Source organism: Lissotriton vulgaris, chromosome 2_1 (genome assembly GCF_964263255.1).
Source record: "Lissotriton vulgaris chromosome 2_1, aLisVul1.2, whole genome shotgun sequence".
Classification (NCBI taxonomy): Eukaryota; Metazoa; Chordata; class Amphibia; order Caudata; family Salamandridae; genus Lissotriton; species Lissotriton vulgaris.
The window spans coordinates 958,303,761-958,322,293 of NC_141687.1; the positions used below are offsets into that span (position 1 = coordinate 958,303,761).

At 47.1% G+C, this 18,533-nt stretch overlaps 1 protein-coding gene across 1 annotated transcript in view; it reads left to right on the top strand.

The window, feature by feature from the left end:
- The first annotated feature begins 1,460 nt into the window (after positions 1-1,460).
- LOC147731481 (platelet-activating factor receptor-like) overlaps positions 1,461-18,533 on the top strand; it is a 61,194-nt gene continuing 44,121 nt past the window's right edge. Inside the window, exon 1 of the mRNA XM_086958749.1 lies at positions 1,461-1,576. The gene's annotated coding sequence lies outside the window, so the exon portion shown is untranslated. The remainder of the gene's footprint in view (positions 1,577-18,533) is intronic.

Genomic DNA, 18,533 nt, shown 5'->3' on the forward strand with positions numbered 1-18,533 from the left:
TTGTGCTGCGCTGGCTCTTAGGATAGAGAGGGTGTGGCCTACTGAAAATTCTTTGGCTTGTCTAGCAGGGCGATGCCGCTGAAAGACTGGAAGGGGTGTGCCTGAGTCCGTTGCCATACCAGCCTTTTGGAGACCCCACTCTTTTAGTAGTATCCAGATTTTGCTGCATGCTCCTCCCTGGCTGCCAAGGTGACAGAAGAGTTTTGGCCTACTAGCCCTCTGGAAATGCTCTTTTTGAAGTAACTTCAGTCACCTGTGGAATCTTTGCCCACCTTTGCATGAGCCCTTGTTGGACGACGACTTTCATACTATAATGGGCTTCCGTGTTCACCTAAGAACATGAACATGCACAGAACATTCTGTGTCCACTCCATATGTATTGCCACAGGGCCGTCTGACAATGCTTACTGAAAGCTGACGCCTCTATGACCCTCCAGAGACTGCCCACTCCTACTTCACAGTGGTTCAGCTACCTCTCAAGCCCCTGCATATGTTCTTACTAGTGATATCAAGTGCAAACGTCACAGCTTGGAGTAAATTATTTTCTCTGGAGATTTGACTCTCAGAGCATATTTGATTTACAGAAGGTCTTTGTTATTTTAATTACCAAAGCAAGAAAGAGCCCAAATTGAATGAATTATGGGGAAGAATGTATACCCCTTCAGATTGTTTATTGATGGTACTTCCATCAATATCATGGTTTGGAGCAGATTTACAAAGATGCCCAAATATTTATAATGGTATCTGCTATTAATGCCTGGCATATCGGTATACTTCAGAAGCACCCCGGGCAGGTTGGCATTCTTAGAGAGGTAACAGCACAGAAAGTTTTGATGGATGCTTTGAGTGGCATAGGAACGGTTGTGAAGAAGGCGATGGCGAGATAGGAATCCTATCTAACTGGGGCAGAAATTAAAAGCCTTTATCATCCCTCTGAGGTCCCACTCATGGTCCAAATGTACGAGTAACATGTGACGTGTCCAGCAAAAGCGCTTTGGTGCCTCGTCAACGGCATGAGGAGCTATAGAAAATCAAATACAGATAGTTGTAAATCATCGCAGTATGCACTGACAGCCTTTAAAACAGGGACCTTTTCTATGCATGCGCATTTATTCTGTATTACAGAAGCACCGCACTGTGAGTGGTGGAAATGCCGTCCAGTTTTATGGACATGGTGCGCACTTGTGAGTTCACCCACAGTGTGAAACCTCGGTGAGTCTCATGGACTCTGGAGTCTGAGGGGAGGCAGGGCCGCGCGCCAGCATCTGTCTCTTTCCTCTGTGGTCTTTGTCAGTTGCATTGTCCCGGTGTCCTCGCCGCCTACACTCTGTGACTCTTCCCGCTCGCACGCACAGGAACTGATCGTCTGCGGTACCCACAGCTTCGTCTCTGCAGAAGGGACTGAGCTGGTGAGAGCCACATGCGAGCGCTTCTCCCACGAGTCGAGGCGCTGAACGAAACTCACCCGAGCTGAGCCGCAGCGCTGCTGCAGGGGGCATGGGAAGCGCCTGTGCGAGGGACTAACACTTGGCGCTAAGGACTGCGAGTGTTCACGAGCCAGCGCTAGGAGCATCAGGTAGGTCCAAGCTGGGGCACTGGTAAAGGATGCGCTGTTACTTCTGTGTCAAAGTCAGTTTGAGGTCAGGTGCTCTCCCCTCCCCCCCCAAAAGCATCATGCTAATGATCAAATGCACCGGGCGCGAACACTCCGGCAACCAAGAAGCAGGGCCCGCTCTAGGGGGTGCGACCGGTGTCACCGCACCCGGTGCTAACTTCGGGTGCGCAGTATGGGCAAGTTTAATTTGGTTTTAAAAGCACCTGCTGTCATTTACCTTGCCTCCAGCAATTTCCAGGCAACAATAAAAATGTCATGATAACTCCGGTGACTAATGTTCTTCCTGGAGAGAGATCAGAGTTTTGCCTAGTTGTGGTTTTGACTCATCGTAAGGTAGTGCAGAGGGTTAATATGGCTGCTGCAATGAACATGCACCACACAGATCATAAAGTGCATATAATGTAAATAGGTCAGGAGGTTACTGCTTTTCTAAGAGACATCCTTTTGTTACTTGCAGTTTATAAGTTAAAATCCTAATGTAGAACGGGGAATTATTAACTGTGTTTAAATAACTGCATGCACCAGCGACGGCTCGTGGAGGGAGTTACGGTGGGGCAGGAGGGTGGGGAGGGGGAGGGGCAGGGTGGAGGTTGCTAAAAACCGGCATATGGATAATTGCAGGTAAGTAAACAATTTAATTAATAAAACGAATTTCGTAGCTCGCACTGCATTGCATTTTGCGATGCAAGGCGCACTACGAAATTCGTTTTATTAATTAAATTGTTTACTTACCTGCAATTATCCATATGCCGGTTTTTAGCAACCTCCACCCTGCCCCTCCCCCTCCCCACCCTCATGCCCCACCGTAACTCCCTCCACGAGCCGTCGCTGGCATGCACACTGTAAAGTGTAGATTAGATAGTAGATTAATGTTGTAAAAAAGGTTAATTTGGGTAGAAATTGATTCCTATTATTGAAGAGAACGCCTAAGTATGGTGCTCTGTTTTCAATTCTGAATTCGTGCTTCTCCAGACCACGCACTCTTTAACTATACTGCCTTCCAGTATGGATGACACGTCACTCCTACACCTCTAGCTTACATAACATTTCCTATATTCTGATTTACATATGTATGATTGATTGTCTCTGTGCAATGTGTGTGAGCGATGGAAAGTGCGTTCACGCCCTACCCTGCTATGAGTGGTGCTATGTAACTAATTAAATGCATCTGCGAGAAAGTGGTTATGGAGACTTGAGAGGCACTGCTAAAAGGTGGTGATGAGGGAATCCCACCCCCACCACCTACAAACGTTGAACCAGGTGCCACCAGAGCTAAATCTGCCCATGCCAAGACGCGTCTAGAAGTGGTTCAGTGTGTGCCTCTGCACTACAGCGGCAAAAACATTGATAATCTGTTAAAGCGGTTGTCTGCATAGATATCTTCAACAATGTCAGGGGCGGCTCTAGGCTCATGGCGGCCCTGGGCAGGGAGCATAGGTAGGGGGCCCCGGAAGAGGGGGTCCGGGCGTGGCGGGGTCAGGGTGTTTGAAAGTGGAACAGAGTCGGAAGCCGCCAAATCCCTGCCAGGGGCCGCTATGCAAATATGTAGGATTATTATATTAAGGATATATATTGGCGTGGTGGCCCCTGGGGTTTGGCGGCCCTGTGCAGGTGCACAGCTTGCACATGCCTAAGGCCGTCCCTGCCAATGTTAAGAGGCTCAGTATAGATGGCGAACTCTGCGGTACACAAACCCGCAGTGACGTAATAACACTTGGCAAGTGTCTGCATTGATTTACTCTGTCAGGTGTGTACCAGTTCAGTAATTCCCTCGGCCTTTCATTTACTATCTCATTCCCTCATGACCGAAGTGGCGTAACCATTCAAACACCTAACGACTCACTCAATTCAGTCATTCCCACCACTGTCATTGTTTTGTGAAGTCTCCGTCTTTTTGAGTCGTTGGGCTTGCTTGGACTACAACTTCGATGCCTAAAGCAAAATACATCGGGCCTCCTTTATGAAAAGTGACGCATCGCTGCGTGAAAACAGCGATGCGTCACTTTTCACTGCGCACTCCTTACGACATTCCTGATGCGTCATATTTAATGTATGACGCACCATGTCGCAAGGAGTTACAGATACGTCAGTATTTCTGACGTATCTGTAAGCGCAAAAGTGACGCATTGCTGGAGTGTGTCACAAAAGTGACGCAACTCCAGCAATGCGTCCTTTCACATGGGGAAAGCCCCATGTGAAAGGGCTTGCGTCAGTCTTACGCCTGCTGTGAGGCAGGCGCAAGATTTTGACGCAACAGCGTCCTAAAAGTGACGCAGTGAAATCTCATAGATTTCACTACGTCACTATTACGAGGCTTTTTGCGGGGGAACGCCCCCTCTGCATACATTATACCTGACACAGGTATAATGTGGCACAGGGGTTTAAAAAGTGACGCATCTACCTAGATGCGTCACTTTTTAAATATGGCGCAACAAGGCGCATTTTTTACACCGCTGGTGCGTCACAAAAAGTGACACACCGGCGGCGCAAAACTGACGCAAGGCCTTCATAAATAAGGCCCATCATTTCCAAGTTATGGGCTAATCTGATGCGATTCGGGGATGAAAGCGACTTTTTGTTGATGTTTGTTCTAACGTTTATCACTTCCGCCCCAGTCCTTCCCGAGCCATTTTTGGACTCCACTTGGTACACACAAAGGAGAATGGCCGAATGCAATAATCAGCACGTGACTCACTCACTAATCTGATCCTTTATCACTTCCATTTATTCACCTGTCTCCAACTTTTCTCCATTGGACATAGGTCTGCTCGGACAGCCCATAGCAGCCTGAGTCTTCTCCCGTTTTCCTCCATTCCTTCCCCCTGGTCTCAGCTTGCAGGGCCTGCTTCGAACACGCTCGGGGTGGTCTCTGAGACGGGAGGGAGCATAGACATCACAAATAGCCTCTTCTCCAGTAAACTCATTGGACCACTTTAGTGTGCCAATAGTGTTGCTCAGCAGGGTAACCGCCTGCTGCAGTGACCCACGTGTCATCTGCGCCCGAATACGCAGAAAGCAGAGCTATCTCTCGCGGCATAAGGACGTAACAGGACCAGACCTTACATATAGAGATAACCTTTATGTTGTGCAGGTCTGACAGACTCTTAAGTAGCAGAGCCATCCCTCGAGTTACACAGAGATGCTGCACGCTCGTGAAGGTATTCTCAGGGTACAAGGATCACAGACCTGCCAGGACAGCTAAGCCTGAGGTTACACAAATCTTACAGGAGCCAGCATCAGCTCACACAGATCTACAGGTGTCAGGCAGCTTACATAGATTTTACAGGACTGTGCAGCTGCCCTGCAGGTTACACAGGCTTCACGGTTGTTGTCAGTCAGCAGAGCTGCTCCGTGGCTTATATAAATTTGCAACCTTTGACATCGGAACGTTCCTTATGGTTACCCACGTCAGGCAGGTGTGAGGCAACACAACAGTGCCTCACTTTAAATAGATCTCACAGGTGCCGGCGAGCATAGCTGCATCTCAGGTTACAGAGATCTTACAGGTGTGCACCTGCACAGCTGCTTCTTCCGTTCTGTACACTTGGGCATTGGACTATAGCGCTAGCCTGCAGGCTATACAAAACTTCCAGGTGTCAGTGAGCTCAGCTAAGTCTCTGGCGTGAAATCTATCAAGCACTGGCCTTGGTCTGTTTTTTTATCCTTCAAGGTACCCAGATCGTACAGGTGTCATTGAGCCAGTCCGCATACATGTGTCATGCTTTATACAGATTTTATAGAGTCTCAGCGGGGCTTTACACTACAAAGCAATCCCTCAGGTTACACAGACCTCACAAGCATCAGCCTGCAGGGACACCAGACAGGGCCTATGGGTTATACAGGTTAAATCTTTGACAGCAGAGCTATCCTTTAAAGTAAACAGATCTTGCAGGTGTCAGAAAGCATTGCTGTGCCTCATGTTACACAGAGGCTACAGGTGTAAGGCAGCAGATTGACACCTCACCATATAAAGATCCTTGAAGCGCAGGACTTAGACTGCGGGGTGAAGGACCAGGTTTTAGAACCCAGCAGCGTCAGGGAAAACGCCCGATGCCTTTGAGTTCCCTTGTCTTGGCAAACAGAGACACGGGATACTTCTTGATGACGTCAAAGACCAAAGTTTATTGGCTGCAACCAGGAACAGAGATCTACGAAGCACACACGGGTGGTTCGCTAGAGACTGCACAAATTCAATGAGCGGAGCATGGTCTTTTATGACAAAAATCAAGCCTCAGGCAACATTCCAAATTAGCATTGGGTTCATACAAATTGACCAATCGCAGAGTGACATTTTGAAAGTAGCGTATAACGACAATCCCATTCTCCGTTGTCCAGCCCACCAGAAAGGACCAAGCACATTCCTTTATCCTGTTCAGTCAGGCCGGACAAACCCATCATAAACCCTAAACCCAAATCAGTGAATATGTTGTAAAGGAAGGAACAGAAACACATTGGAAGTGAGATAGAAAGGTGGGTGCAGTGTACCATAAACTCAGGCCAGCCCTACTCTTTGATCTTTATCTGACCAGCTGCTTAACAAGGAACTGGCTCAGCGAGGTCAGCCTCGAGCACGGAGTCAGTTCGGCCAGGTCATTCAGAAGTCAGCTAAGACATACGTGTCTCAAGGACTCGTTCGGCCTAGTCTTTGGCCTATGTGAGGGCAACCACTCAAAATGGCTGCTGTACACAAAATGGAACCCGAAGGTTCAAACTAAATCCTTGAATACAGAGTGTTCTCATCGATCGATTCATGCGAAAACGCTCATACACGCTACACTCGTCATTTGCGGTCTGCTGACACCCAAATCGTCTATTTCCGACGACCTTATTCGAACGGGTTCGGAACACCCGAACCAGACCCACGAACTCACGGAACTACAGACCCTCCTTTTGCCCTTACATAGGCAAGAGATCCCAAACCCATGTTAATCTGAATCTGGATCTATATTTATCAGATCATCAATATGTTGCTGTAGCATCATCCTATTACTTAGTACCTCTCTCTGGACAGGTCTCCTTGCACACAAAGTAGCACAGAGGCCACAAATAGCAGGGGCACACTGTACACAGAGACAGAACATAAAAAAGGATAGCTAAGACCATTCCAATGACCATCAAAATCTTCTAACCCCAAATGGATATCAATCCCCATAACCATTCCATCAATGACCAATCTCCTTTTTCCAAATGGACAGAATTGGAGATCTTATGTAGCTTGGAAATGGCCTGGAAATCTGACGGAGCGTTGTCTGGAATGAAAACGCAGCAGCTCGATTGAATCAGTTTACATACTCCACCTCGGTCTGCTAGTATGACGTCCAGGGCAATTCTATTTTGAAGTGTCATAAGCCTATCCGACTGGAGCTCAGCAGTCAAGTTACTAAGGGCACCGGCAGTTTCGACTATGGTGGACTCAACCACTCTCGTCAACTGGCGAATATTCCTGCTGTTAGCCATCGGTCCCCAGAACGGCAGAAAACCCTTAAAGAAATCTCCCAACTCTTGCCCTGCAGTGTCTTCTTGGCTAAAGACACCTCTAGCAACTCTCGTCTTATGGTAATCTGCCACAGCTGTAAAAGTGGGAGGCAACAGGAAAGAAACAAAACATGTGCCCGAAAAGTCAGGGGGCAACCATGTATATGCTTGGTCGTAGCAAACAAAGTAGGTACCCTTAACAGCTAAAAATGCTGGGGAAGACTGGTGTTGGTGCAAAAGTTGAATAAAGGAATTATTGGCAAATTCCAACCGTCTAACTACCTCGTGTTCAGGCAAAGGATGAAAAGAATGAGAAGAAATAGTAGGTGGAGGTGTAGGTTGCACAGTGGGATTAAACGTCACTTTAAAAGAGAATGTCACATAACCAATTATGAATACCATTAAACTCAATAACAAAAACAAACACGGTATTATAAAATGTTTCGTTGTGATCAATTTGCATAACTTCTTTCTAAAAATCATTGTCCGTGCAGGTGTCTCCAACTCAAAGAAATCCATCCTAAACTAAATATGGTGCTCGCGATGGTAGGGTGTTCTATGCTAAGGAATGCCTCTGTCAACCCAGGGCAACTCCCTTAGGCCAACCAGAACCCTCGACCTAGTGTCTCCGGCTTGCACTCCAAAGACTTAGGCACCGCGACCGTACAGCTGAACCCGGATTGCGGTTCGAAAAACAAAAATGAGTAGATCCTCGGTGGAGAGTTAACCTGCAAACAGAAAAATCATAAAAACTTTATTTGTGCTTTATTTGTCCATGTCTCTCGGTCGCAAATTATAGCGGCTTCTTCCAGGCAATTCTTGATCTTTAAACAGGAGGTCAGGCTTAATAGTGTACAATCAATTCGAAAGAGGCACAGCTTCTTGTAAAAGATCGTCACTTTGTTTCTCAGAGTTCGTACCAATCAGACTAGCATCGCTGAATGGAACATTGTCAGTTTCAGAGTCTGAAAGTCCCTCCTGGACCCACTGGTCGTACGGTAAGGGCAACGAAGCCCGCTTGCAGTGTACGCCGTGGATCCAGTGTTTCTTGCCTTGTACTCGAACTGCAGAGCGTGTAGACAGGAGCACTTGGAAGGGTCCTGTCCAGCGGGGCTGATCGTTCTTGCTCCGCTGAAAATTTTTGATGAAGACCCACGAACCAGGTTCAATAGCGTGGTCTGGATCCTCAGAAGCTTGTGGGAGGCTATCGTGTACCTGTTGGTGTAAGACACGCAATTTAGGGCCCGATGTAGGTAAATCCCATTTACCGAATTTGAAATACCGAATTTTACCGATTCGGTATTTCAAAATCGGTAAATGGGATGTAGGTCCCAACATCTTGAATCGTTACCGATTCCTTACAAATTCGGTATTTACCGATTCGGTAAATACCGAATCGGTATTTGCTATTGAATCCTATGGGCCTTTGAAGCCCATAGGATTAAAGTCAAATACCGAATCGGTATTTACCAAATCGGTAAATATCGAATTTGGCAAGGGTGCAGGGGGTGTCACTTTGACACCCTCTAGCACCCCCAAAACGGGCATGTGTGCAATGTGGCACACAGACATGCCCTAAGGGCACGTCTGTCTGTCACATGGCACATGTGTACATCCACAGATGTGCATGTACACAGGAATCGGTATTTTACCATGGATTTGTATTCCATGGTAAAATACCGATTCTGTAAGCCATGTGCTGATGGAACATTGGCTACCTACATTGCATTTTCGGTAATTTTACCGAATCGTTATCATTACCGAATCGGTAAATATTACCGATTCGGTAAATTTACCGATTCGGTAATGATAACGATTCGGTAAAATTACCGAAAATGTGCCCCTACATCTCGATAGCCCTTTACCGATCGGAAACGGCCGAAAATCAGTATTTTCGGCCGATTCCGATCGGTAAAGGGCTACCTACATCGGGCCCTTAGTCGTCAGTTCGCGCAAGTAATCAAGCAACACAGGGTACTCGATCTCACTAAACCTGGTTGGTCTCGGCACACCGCAAATATTCGCTGGGAGGCCAAAGACCACTTCATACAGCCTCACGCCCATTCTTGAATGCACAGTCATTCTTGTTGACAAAAGCGCTAAAGGCAAGGCATCTGGCCACTGTAGACCAGTGCTCGCTTGGATTTTGGCCAATTTTAACTTCAAGGTGCCATTATAGCACTCAACTAAACCAGCTGATTGGGGGTGATTTTCAGCATTGAATTTCTGCCGGATTCCTAGTCCCTCACACACTCTCTTCATGACTTGACCCACAAATTCACTCCCATTGTCACTCCAGATAATTCTCGGCATTCCAAATCTAGGGAAAAACTCTTTTATCAGAACTTTCGCTGTGGACAAGGCAGTATTGACCTTAAGGGGATAAGCTTCTACCCATCTAGAAAAGGAGCAAACAACCACTAAAACATATTTCAGGTTGTTGCATCTCTCCATATGGATAAAATCTAGCTGCAAAGCCTCGAACGGATACGTAGGAGGAGCAAAATGACCAGCTGGTGTTGGAGTTCCCTTACCAGGATTGTACATCAAGCACACCATACAGTTCTTGACCAAATTCTCTGCACATTTTGGAATTCCCGCATTCTGCCAAACCGGAGCCAACAACTTACAAATCCCTTTCACGCTAATATGCGCCATTCCATGAGCCATTGTAACAACTGGAAGCACATCGTGCTTCAACATCCTACGCATGCTACGGAAGATCTTCTGGTGGATCCCCACCGAGACCAGGAAGACCGTCACCCAGGCCCTCGTCACCAGCCGACTGGACTACGGCAACGCCCTCTGCGCCGGTACCACCGCCAAGCTCCAGAAAAGACTCCAGCGGATCCAGAACGCCTCAGCCAGACTCATCCTCGACATCCCACGAACCTGCCGCATCTCCGGACATCTGAGAGACCTGCACTGGCTCCCCGTCAACAAAAGAATCATCTTCCGTCTCCTCACCCACGCACACAAAGCCCTACACGATCAAGGCCCGAGCTACCTCAACAACCGAATCAACTTCTACGCTCCCAAACGCCACCTCCGATCAGCCAACCACGCCCTCGCCGCCGTCCCCCGCATCCGAAGAGCGACAACAAGAGGAAGGTCCTTCTCCTACCAGGCCGCCAAGACCTGGAACTCCCTCCCGACCGACCTGCGCCTGACCCAAGACCACCTCTCCTTCAGGAAGAAGCTCAAGACCTGGCTGTTCGAGCAGTAACGGCACCCCCCCCCCAAGCGCCTTGAGACCCTACGGGTAAGTAGTGCGCTCTATAAATGTCTTTGATTGATTGATTGACATACGCGTCAGGCAACAACCATCTCTGATGCTCGGACAAATCAGTCCAACAACCATTCGAATCCAATCTACCCTTGCTTTCTCTCCATTCATTCAGCTCTTTCTCTGTAGCTTCAGCTTGAATGGATTTCACACTTTCAATCGTATCTTCACACATACTCTTCTCTGGAACCCATCTCGCCGGACCTGCAACATACATTTGACTCATCACATTTCTCGCAGTTTCTTTCGCGACTTCATCCACAAACGCCTTTCCGCGGCCAACATCATCCGTAACTTTCTTATGGGCACTACATTTCACGATCGCTACTTGTAACGGCAAAGTAAGAGATTCAAGGAGTTCATTCACCAACTGTCCATGCTGGATCTTTGTTCCATGCGAAGTCAAAAACCCACGTTCACGCCACAAACGTCCCAAGCTATGAGCCACGCCAAAGGCCTATTGGCTATCAGTGTACACATTCACTTGCTTTCCTTTCGCCAACACACATGCTCTCGTTAATGCAATCAACTCTGCTGCTTGTGCTGAATTATGTGGAATACGTGCAGCTTCAACAATCGTATGCAAAGTCGTAACAGCATATGCCGCAGTCGTATCACCATTCGGCAACTTAAAACACGAACCATCAACCCACAAAGTACTATCACACTCAGGAAGAGGAGTGTCTCTAAGGTCTACTCTCCCTTTCATTTTTTCTTCAGTTCTTAAAAAACAGTCATGCTGTTCTTCACTATCATCTGTCTCAACTACAATTGGCAACAACGTGGCTGGATTCAACGTGTTGCACCGTTTAATGTGCACATGACTCGCTAACAACGTCAACTCGTAACCCGACAACCGAGCACTAGTTAAATGCTGTGTCTTCGTACGGTTCAACAAGGTATCCACTGTATGTGGAACCATGACCATTAACGTGTTGTCCATAACTAAACCAGCAGATTGTCGAATTGAAACAGCCGCTGCCGCCGTAGCTCTCAAGCAACTCGGCAACGCTCTAGCTACAGGATCTAAAGTCGATGAAAAATAAGCACACAGACGGTGCTTATCGCCAAACTGCTGAGTCAACACTGACAATGCACATCCCTCTCTCGTGGACATACAGTGTGAAAGGCTTACTGTAGTCGGGAGTACCCAACACAGGAGCCGAACACAACGCATTGCGTAATTCCGAAAAGCTCTTCTGACATTCATCAGTCCAAGGAATAGGATTTGGAGTATCCTTAACAGTAAGAGCTATCAAAGGCTTCGCTAGCAAAGAAAAATTAGGGATCCACTGTCTACAGTACTACGTAATACCCACAAACGCACGTACTTCTCTCTGTGTCGTAGGCACACTCATTTTCGCAATAGCTTGAATTCTCTCTGGGGTCAATTTGCACCTCGACCTCTAACACCAGAAACACCATTCTTGCGCTGTAACAAAACCAGACAACTATTCTTGAAATGGCCCTCTTCTTTGCAATACGCACACTGATTAGGCCCATACGGAAAACGCTGTTGAGAAGACTCGTTCCTTTGCGAGTTTCTCGAATATTGTTGAGGTTGCTGATAATCGTGCTGACTATTATTACGGGGTGGATAAGCTTGTTGTAGAAGAACTTTAGTCTTCAATTCCTTAGTCTTCTTATCCGCTTTCTCTAACTCATCTTTGCGCCTATTCTCATAGTACTGAGCCGTAGCTAAAATCTGCGCTGACGTAGAGACTGCCCAAGCACTCTCGGAATCCTTCAACTTAGTACACAACTCGGGAAGCAAATTATGCACAAATTTGTCGACGAACAACCTCTGGCCACCCTCGGTAGCCATATCCTGACCACTATGATCTACAAAGGTCTCTTCAAACCGCGTGAAGAAATCAGACACAGTCTCGTCTTTTTTCTGCTTACATGCAGACAACTTGTCCCAATTAACACGCACTTCGGGCATCAAAGTTTTCATGAAATTAATAATCCTACCAGGAAGTTGAGCAATTAGTTCTTCAGGCTTAGCACCTCCAACTTGTCTGTCATTCGAAGCAACAATATTAACCCATGTATCACCCAATTCATTATCATGATCCGTATGTCGAATCACATTCCAGATAGGCTGTGGAACAACATTGCCAAACAACATGTCTATAAACGCTAAAGTCATGACGCACGAACCCACAGTTTGAGTGAGCTCTTTATAATATCCCGCCGGATTTTTGCGCGGATCAGGTAAAGTCTGCTTGATCGCTAGAACTTCAACACGCTTCCAAGGAACATGTACCCATACTCGCTGAAATTGCGCAGGCGCAGCTACAATACCCAATCCAGCATCAGCCTGTACTGCTTCCTTCCATACCGGAGGAACCTCACGCATCGGATATTGACGCGCTTTTCTCCTAACCGACGTTTCAGGCTCAAACAACCGCTCAGAAGGAGCATCATTACGAAACGACAACAACGTCGCAATTGCTCTCTCAATGTCAAGAAGACTCACAATCGTCCCTTTCGCAAACTCGGAACGCAATCGATACAATTCTTCAGGAGCTTTACCCACTTCGTCAATCCATTGTTCATGAAGGAACACACACATCATTTCAAAGACGTACCGTTGCTTTGGTGGTTTCCATTGCCGGAAAACATCCATAATACCCTCAAGATCATACTGGGAAGTGTACGTAACCCATCTACGTGCCATATGATCCAAAACTACACGTTCATCTGTATCAGGCAACTGACTACGTGATTGTCTTTGCTCATTCACAGGAGACATACCCAATTGTCCCAACAAAGGAGTCAGAAAACCAGAAAAAGCAGCAGTCATGCGCTGTCTAGTAGAAGGAAAAGATGGAAGAATAAGGGAAGACGGAACAATAGTAGAAGAATCCAAAGTCGGAACAGAAGGAGTATTAAGGAGAAGCGTAGGAGTAGCAGACAAAGGGGGAGACAAAGTTGGCGGCCCCTGAGGAGGCTGCGCCAAAGGAACAGCAACCAACGGAAGAGGAACTGGCTGTGGAGGAATCGCAGGTTGCACAACAACTGGATGTTGCACAGCCACAACTGGTGGCGGTGGTGCCGTAGCACTCTGTGCATAAGGGGGTGGCAAACTCAATAGATGCGACATTAGAGGATCTTTCACAAGATCTTTCTTGTCTTCCTGCTCTTTAGGCGGCAAAACAGGGTAGCATCTATCTACCGCTAACTTCTTCACTCTAAGCATCTGCTCGCTCTCTTGCTCTTCCTCATTATCCCTATATGCAACAGCAGCTTATACCATTGACATACCTCATTCTCGTTTGTTCTTTTTCGCTAATTTAATTTCTTTCTGTTTGGCTTCTTTGCTCCATATGCGGAAAGAGTCAAACATTGCCGGCCGGGCTTTCTTCTTGAACAACTTCACTTCGAGATTGTCTAAAATCTCAGTTTCAAAACTACCGTAACGGGGCCACTGTAGGACACCGTCTTTCTTCGTACATTTTACCCAGATCTCATTATAACTAATGGGGCCCACACCACGTTTCACGTATAATTCATATGTAGGAGTTCCAATTGGAGGAACCCGACACGAATCCTCCAACCGGGAATCCTTAGAACAACCACAACCAAACAACTTTCCAAGTATGCTAAGACCAGGCATCTTGCTCACTAGTCTAGCTTCAAACTACAAGGGAAATCTCAAAACGATAATCTTGCGAATACACGAGTCCCTTGGCTTTGGGGCCTGCAGGTACCAAATCAAAGCGATCCATTAAAGGGATACCAAAAACAAACTAACGACTAGGAGACGCTCCACTCATACTTAACTGAAATGTCGATGGCGTCACCAGAAGACCCGTCAATCGTCTCGCTCTACAAATCATCTAAGGCTCCAAGACAAGGCGACAGTCAGGGCAGCAGTCCTTCGTAGCCGTCGGAAGGCGGGGAACCTCGCAGCAAAGACTTTCAGACCACGTCGACATACAGGGGTCGATGAAGTGGTAGGCCTTCCTCCAGAATTTCCACACGAACTCTCCACAATCTTCGGGCTTGGACCGGTACCGCTGAAGTCGCCCCACGTGGGCGCCAACTGAAGGACCGGGTTTTAGAACCCAGCAGCGTCAGGGAAAACGCCCGATGCCTTCGAGTTCCCTTGTCTTGGCAAACAGAGACACGGGATACTTCTTGATGACATCAAAGACCAAAGTTTATTGGCTGCAACCAGGAACAGAGATCTACGAAGCACACACGGGTGGTTCGCTAGAGACTGCACAAATTCAATGAGCGGAGCATGGTCTTTTATGCCAAAAATCAAGCCTCAGGCAACATTCCAAATTAGCATTGGGTTCATACAAATTGACCAATCGCAGAGTGACATTTTGAAAGTAGAGTATGACGACAATACCATTCTCCGTTGTCCAGCCCACCAGAAATGACCAAGCACATTCCTTTATCCTGTTCAGTCAGGCCGGACAAACCCATCATAAACCCTCAACCCAAATCAGTGATTATGTTGTAAAGGAAGGAACAGAAACAGATTGGAAGTGAGATAGAAAGGTGGGTGCAGTGTACCATAAACTCGGGCCTGCCCTACTCTTTGATCTTTATCTGACCAGCTGCTTAACAAGGAACTGGCTCAGCGAGGTCAGCCTCGAGCACGGAGTCAGTTCGGCCAGGTCATTCAGAAGTCAGCTAAGACATACGTGTCTCAAGGACTCGTTCGGCCTAGTCTTCGGCCTATGTGAGGGCAACCACTCAAAATGGCTGCCGTACACAAAATGGAACCCGAAGGTTCAAACTAAATCCTTGAATACAGAGTGTTCTCATCGATCTATTCATGCGAAAACGCTCATACACGCTACACCTGTCATTTGCGGTCTGCTGACACCAAAATCGTCTATTTCCGACGACCTTATTCGAACGGGTTCGGAACACCCGAACCAGACCCACGAACTCACGGAACTACAGGGGCTATTCCTAATCAAGCTGTTTTTCTATGTCACGCTATATTAAGTGTTCCTTTATTTTATAGATTGGCTTCCATATCAACAGGTACTACACCTAAATAAGGTAACATTAGGTTAAGACACCACCATACCTTAGCCATTAATGTAGATTCACCATTTTTCAAGAGGTCATGAGGAATTGCCGCAAGATCAACCTGACTACTAGGCAAGAAACATGTTGACCGCATGAGACTGAGCTCAACACCCTGCAGCATCATTGCAGAGGGTCGCCACTCCTTTTTAGGTCTCGAGTTGTGTACTGCGCACATGCGCAGTTGAGCTCGCAAGATTTTATGTTTTGGAGTGTACTTCACTAGCAAGGGCTAAGCTATGCCCCTCTTCTCCATTGACTGGCCTCCTAAAAAGTGGCCAGCCATGAAGTTCTCCTTTCTCGCTTAGCCCCGTCCTGTTCAGACTGAGCTCCTTGACTTACGTTTGTGGTAAAAGGTTCCTTATCTTTTTTATGGATCCAGATGGCCCCATAAAGAAGATAAGGAACCTTTTTCCACAGCAGGAAGTCAGGGAACCCAGACTGAAAGTATGGGTAAAAGGCTGATGATTTTACAGCGGATTATGCATCTCTGCTGCAAACAGATTGACTTCAAGTGGATAAATCTTCAGAAAATGATCTATTACACACAAGCGATTGCATAGTATTTAAAGAACTCCATCAGTTAACGTCTTTATTAATAGCACCCTCTTGTGGTTTCAACTCGTTGACAACCATGGATCCAAACAGTTTTCTTCCATACAGCAAATAGAAAACGAGCCAAGCTGTTTGTGAGATTCTCCAATAAGCACGCCTCTTGCGTCTGGCAGTCCCTTGGAATACATGTGTCGTGATGTGTGCTCAGCGGGATTGGCGTGCTCCGAAGTGCGCGCAGATCCCCACACCACAACATTAACTCGGTCTGCTGCTGGGTGTTTGGCAACCCCCATGATCACGGATTATTGGAACGAACGGGGCATATTTTATGACAACTGCCCACCTGTGCTGCAATGTGCTCATTGTGGAAACGTAAACTCGCACAGCGCCTACCATGACAACAGCAACGCTCAGCACAAGTTTCAGAATAAAACTTCACAGCGCATTTATCAACACACAACCATAAACTGGGATATAGCAGGCAAAACAGTACTACAATGTACCAAGATGCATACTACACATACAATAGCCACACCGAACAAGAAACACAAAGATGACTTTCCACTGCCAAAGAAGTCTTGTGGGCTATCTAGCTATGAACCTAGAAATTCCTAAACTCTAATTCAAATGAGAGTTAGTATAACCTTGGGCAAATCAAGTCATCCAACTGACCCTAGCAGTATGTGCTCACTCTGAGTATAGCAACTCAACAGTTCTTGTGAACACTGAAAACGTGTCACACAGGGCACAAGTCCTAAAAAAAGAAGTGGGGGGATGCTGTCACCGGAAGTGACGTCACAACAGGAAGTGATGTCACAAAAGGTGGCTTGCACCATCGGGCTCATTGCCTCCCCTCGTTCACCCCTTAGATGTGATTGCATCTGAGAAGTCAGCGCATGAGCAGCGTGCCTTGAGATCCAATCTCGTCTTGTGCATGAGCAGCGTGCTGTGAGCTCCAATATTGCCTTAGAGAGGCTAAAGAGTGAAGTCCAGCTGTTTGGCAGGGGGGACGGCGTCCACCCGGTAAAATAAGTGGGGTGGCGCCGTCCACCTGCGTGGTACCCCGACTCCAGCCCTGGTGTCACAGTACAGTGGCGTATCCTCACTGCTGCACAGCGCCCTAAGCTCTACTATCACATCACAATAATGGCAGTGAAGAGCCAGCGCCGTTGCCGCGTGCAGAGGGGCCACGTGGTTTCCATTTCTCTTGTGATCAGAATTTAGATCAACAAAGGAGAGCCGCGGGTGGGATTCCCCTTTGCGTCTAATCGTTTCAGATGCACGTGTGCGTGTCAGCTCAGCCCGTTTCTATTGCATGGGCACGTGAACACTGTCAGCACCTGCTTGCGGTCCCCAGAGTGCACATTCGCACGGGTAAGAGGCATGTGCTTACCTCCATTCACCTTGATTTCTGGTGACAACACAACAGCATGTGCAGTGAGGTGGTCTTGCTACACAAGCAAGCACTGCAGTGCTGACCCCGAAATATTGCAGACTCCTCATTCAAAATGCAAATGACCTGGTCCACAGAAGATGAGCAATTAAATAAACCGTTGTAATTTAACGGCCAGAGCAGCCGATTCAGGAGCTGGGGAACCAGATTCGAGCCTCGGCGTTGGCTCAACATCCTTTGCGATTCTGCACAGTTGGGGGGATTTTAAAAGTCCATAGGAGTTGCGTTTTAAAAAACATAAGCTCACCGCTGGAAATATACAGGGTACAAGCCAGGTCAGCCTCTCTCAATGGGGCGGAACTGTGGGGCATAAGCCACACAATGCCCTCACAGTCACTGAAAATTATTTTCTTAGACAAATTTTGACCTTACCGAAAAGTACTCCTCTTGTTCCATTAAGGATGGACTTAAATATTGTGCCTGTTGCGGATATTATTTCCTCACGTCCACTGCTATACTGGCGGTGGCTGTGGAGCACCCCTGAGCTGGTTAGCTATCAGGTGGAGTTAAAAGTGGTGCTGCCATACTTGGGGCAGGAAAAATACCCTGGTTGTCTTATGTAAAGCATTCCCTCAGGACAATAGGTATGGAAAATTTGTGGACAGATCCGGAAGCATTCTACCCAGTTATCTCTAAGAAATTCCTGGAGAATGCATTAAAAGAGTACAAACTAACTCAAATTTTCCAGTCTGCTAACCCCTCGAGCCTAACATATAGATACCTAGATTTTAAGTGCCATTATGAATTTGAGAGGGCTTTGGATATTATCCAACCCACCCTAGCGAAGAAACTGTTCCTGAAGTTCAGATTTGGAACCCTGCCATTATTTGCGATTACTAATAAATGGGTGGAAGATTCTTCCTTCCTATGCCCAGGGTGCTAGAATGAGGAAGAATCTCTAATCCATGTGACACTTTTTTGTGAAGCCTATAAATATCCAAAGCGCAAATGGATTATCCAACTCTGCAGGAACTTAGGTGTCAGGAATTACCTAGATTTCTTCAGGATTCTAAGGACCGATACCGACCCGGTTTACGCGGTCGCATTATCTGAATTCTTGTTCTCTATGTGGCTAACCCGCAGTAACTTGC